Raw genomic sequence first — 4,351 nt, 5'->3', positions numbered from 1 at the left:
TTATTTAAATTAAATTTTCTATGAAAATTTTAATTTTAAAACTAAATATAAAAATTAATGAATTTAATTTTAAATTTTAAAATAATAAATTAATAACACAATTAAAATCCAAAAATTAGAACTCAAGTTGTCATAAATATTAAAGTAATAATAAAAATTTAGAATCAAAACTAAAATAAATAATACATATGAAAAATTAAAACACAGACTGTAACGAAAAATTAAACACCACATAAAATTTATCAAACTAGTTAAGAAATACATGGTACAGCCATGCAGTATAAATACAATAGAATCATAGGGTAATTTTCCATAAATATCTTCAGAGTACCAAGAACAATTTGTCACAAAATTATAAAACATGATAAAAAAAAAAAGAGAGAACGGGTAGTAGACAAGCTATTTGTTACTTTTTGTTTTGCTTCCAAGGCTTCCTCAGCTGCCTTCATCTTGGCAACAAAATCATCTTCATCATCCCTGCTTAAGAAAACAAAGAACCTATTGTTAAACAATTTAGAACTTGAAAAAGAAAAGAACCATGTTACTCGGACTTAGGCATGAGTGTTAGGTGTCAGTATAAAGACATGTCAAATATGGGAAGGAAGGCATGTCTGAGATGAGTATGTTCAATTTTTTTTCCAAGTTTTCCCACATTCATGGGTTCCGGACACTGGTACTTAAATCATAAAGAGTCGGAATAAAAAGCATAACCATAATAATAAAGTACGAACCTAAAAGAGCAAGTACATTCAACAACATATTTTTCTTGAAATCCCATAGAAGCAAGATAGCAAATCATGTGGCAACTCTTATCATATAAAAAATAGAGGAACTAATAGATCATAAAACTATAAAGACAGCTAAGGGCAAAAGTGGACATTAGAACCAAAAACAACAAAATAAAGGCACTAATATAATAACTTAAACTTTTAGGTTCAATGATTCTTTGACATCAACAAAATTAATAATACAATTTCTATATGTTAAGAAACATCCTGGCTGAAGGTTAAATGAAGAGGCTTAAACTTAAGAAGCAGCTTACCTATCATGTTCAGCACCTCTTGAATTATTTACCTGAAACAAAAAGCTTTTTTTCAATAAATCATGTACACATTAATTGCTGATCAACACTTATACATTAAGTACTCAACAAAAACTTGTACATTTTAAGTACACAAATTAATAATGAAAATGATGTCGTGAATTCTAATTGATATAGTAACACATTAAGTACTCAACACTTATACATTTTATACAGAAAATAAATAAATTGCTGATCAACAAAAACTTGCAAAATTAAAAATTAAGCCACTTTCAATAATTCAATTAAAGTTCTAAAATCTCCAATGATAAACATAAGAAGCAAATAAACAGAAGTATATTACAGAGCCTAACCTAAATTATAGAGCTCATACCTTGAGTCCAACTCTGTTGTCTAAGCAAGCATGCCAATCTGCTTTCATTTCTTGCAAAGGAACTCGATCATGTGGCCCGCAATAAAGTAGTCAAATTCAGACATGCCACATTTGGAATATTAGAAATAAGATAGTTTTTCATGTTACAAAAGGTTCCAATTTTTATGTCTGGAAAACTTTTACCTCTTGGGCCCTGATATACAGAGTTCAACATCCTCAAGTTTCAGTTCCAAGTAAGAAGAGTATACTTTCTCAATCTGACGCTGAGTTCAGAGAAAAATTCTCAGTAAGAAACTGAAAATTTAGCTAATTATGTGTTCTTCAGTTTTTTTTTTGGAGGGCTATTAGTTTCCTACAGTATTGATACTTTTTTGAAGATTTTAAGCATCAGCATTGTGGAAATTGTTGATATGCAAATGTCTAAAAGCAGAAGCAAACGTGAATGAAGGCACATATAGTTGTGGAAACGGGAGTAACAAGCTAATGGGACTTAGAGGACAAGGACGCTCAGGATCTAGGAAAACAACCCGTAGTATTTGTTCTATTGCAACTTGATCCTTCTGCTCATCAAACTGTAAAAACCAAGCACCTAAGATTAATTACTCAACAAAATTACAAATATCCAACCACAAGAGGAAGAAATACAGATAGGTAGAGAAGCAATCAATCAATAGTATAGATGGTGAAATTTACAATTGTGCATCATGCTATGGCAGAAAGACAACCCAAAATATTATTGAAAAACCGTGCATGCCTCTTTCAAAATTGGCCCAAGATCAGCTTTGAGAAAAAATAAATTCTCATCCCATCAAGCATGCACAAAAGCAGCCTTCAAAAGGCCAATTACAGCAACACCAGGCCATCTTGATGACAAAAATGAAAAAAAGAAAAAACCTGGCTCCAAAGTGCCCCAAAGTGCAGTAGTTTCTTTATGCAGCAAGCACATATCCAGGGGTGGGACTCCCTTTCATTACTTATTTGTCCACTAATTTTCAACACACAAGCACCATTTACATGTACAGGATCTGACTATGAAGGGTGAAAGGCATACTTATGAAAAGTGGTTAAAAAGTTCAATTGGAAAGTAATGGAGAAAAAAGCTAATAGAGGAGATCTTAACCCCAAGTCAATAAAAGAACAATGGGTATAGAAATTTGTTCCAGAATGACATTTTATGCTTCAAATTATAAAGCTTTGGAAATAAAAGAATCCAATCTATAGTACTGCAATATTTGTGATGACATTCTGATAAAGCTACGTATCTGAAAGAAATTTAAGTATCAACCACATAAACTAAATATTATTTGCATCAACAATACAGAATATTACTTCATTTTTTCATCATAAACTCACCAACATCTAAACATCCTCAAATTATAAAGTCTAAATTTTATTATCCAAGTGAACCACACAAAAATGCAGTTTTATAGGAGTTCTACTAGCCAGCTCAGGTATGTAGTCCATTGGACCTTTCACCTTAAGACTCATGATTTTAAACTTAACCCTGCTCTTTTGATCCATCTGTTTTTCATTGTTCTCAGGAGGCTCCACGAACTTGAAGACTAGTAAATTCATTCAAAAACAGAAATAGAAATTCATAAGAATGTTTCAAAAGATAAAGAAAAATAAACTAAACAAATATGTCTGCCAAGTGCCAAAGCATGATAAAAACCAGAAGTGAAGGGTATGCATAAGAGTGCAAAAAAACATTTACCCGTTGCTATGATGCTCTCGTCGGGGACTAGAATGGCACCCGGAGGGCGCATGAAACAGCTCTTTGGTGCAGTTGTTTGAAACTAAACCAACAAAAACAAAAGAAAAACCAACCTAGCACCAAAATGCCTCCATTGGAACCCATATACGGGTCCCAAGTCACCCTCCTCCCTTCTAGTCAACCCAATGCTGAAATTGCAACTTAAACGCAAGTTATAATAACAACACGAAAACAGTAATTAGTTCAACAAGAAATCGACAACAACCCCATGCTTCCTTTGCATTTGAGTAACTGTCAACACCAAATCAGTAGCCGTCACACCATCCCTCAGTTTTCCTAATAGTTTCATGCCCTCCTATTGACAACCCTTCCACTCGGTACCCTTCAATTTCCAATCCCTTTTTGCTTTTTTTCTCATTGTTTCCTTGGTTTCCTGGTTCTGGGTTCTTTGATTTTAATTTTCCCTAGAGTTGAATAAGCTTCTAGGCTTCTTTATTGGATGTGGGGAATAAGGTATTTTAGGGGAAAAAGTTGGGGATTTCGGGGGGAGGGGAGGGAATTTTATAAAATGGCCCTATTTTTTTAGAAGTAAATTTTTTTTTGGGGGGTTTTTTATAAAAATGTCGCTATTGCCGTAAAAAAATTATTTTATTTAGAATAAAACGATACTGTTTTGCTATATAAAATGGTGCTATTTTTTAAAATAAAATTATTTTTGTGATGTTTTTTAAAAAAACGCCGCTATTGCTTACCTTTTGCGGCGTTTTCCATAAAAATGTCGTACAAATTATTTTATCTGGAATAAAACGATAGTGTTTTGCTATGCTAAAAGGGCGCTATTTTTTAAAAGTAAAATTATTTTTTGTGGCGTTTTTTATAAAAATGCCGCTATTGCTTACCTTTTGCGACGTTTTTCACAAAAACGCCGCAAAAAATTATTTCATTTGGAATAAAACGACACTGTTTTGCTATGCTAAAAATCTTTTATTTTGTCTGTTAAAAATTATTATTAGTTAAGTGATTTTATAAAAAATTATTATTATTTTTTTATAAATTGAATTTTTATAAAAAAGTAAGTACTCTCAGAATAAATATCGTATATTTTAATAAGAAAAAAATGATTAAATGACTGTAATTAATTATTAAGTTAGAATTATCCAATGTAAGCAATTAATCTCTGACATATCAAATTTCTATTAAAGATTGAGACGTTAATCATGAT

The 4,351-nt window shown here is 31.6% G+C and overlaps 1 long non-coding RNA gene across 2 annotated transcripts; it reads right to left on the bottom strand.

Moving 5' to 3' along the window:
• Positions 1 to 251: 251 nt before the first annotated feature.
• On the bottom strand, positions 252 to 3,673 carry LOC107899471 (uncharacterized). Of its 2 annotated transcripts, XR_001684693.2 has the most exons (5): positions 3,130 to 3,673; positions 1,854 to 1,987; positions 1,416 to 1,678; positions 1,043 to 1,074; positions 252 to 477 (listed from the first exon to the last, which is right to left on the bottom strand). It is a non-coding gene; the product is annotated as an uncharacterized lncRNA (long non-coding RNA). The 2 variants fall into 2 exon arrangements; XR_005912014.1 differs by having other exon boundaries at positions 1,416 to 1,987.
• Positions 3,674 to 4,351: the final 678 nt, after the last annotated feature.

Source organism: Gossypium hirsutum, chromosome D04 (genome assembly GCF_007990345.1).
Source record: "Gossypium hirsutum isolate 1008001.06 chromosome D04, Gossypium_hirsutum_v2.1, whole genome shotgun sequence".
In the NCBI taxonomy this organism is placed as follows: domain Eukaryota; kingdom Viridiplantae; phylum Streptophyta; class Magnoliopsida; order Malvales; family Malvaceae; genus Gossypium; species Gossypium hirsutum.
The sequence above is the reverse complement of the archived record's forward strand: the minus strand, read 5'-3'. Positions and strand labels throughout refer to the sequence as shown.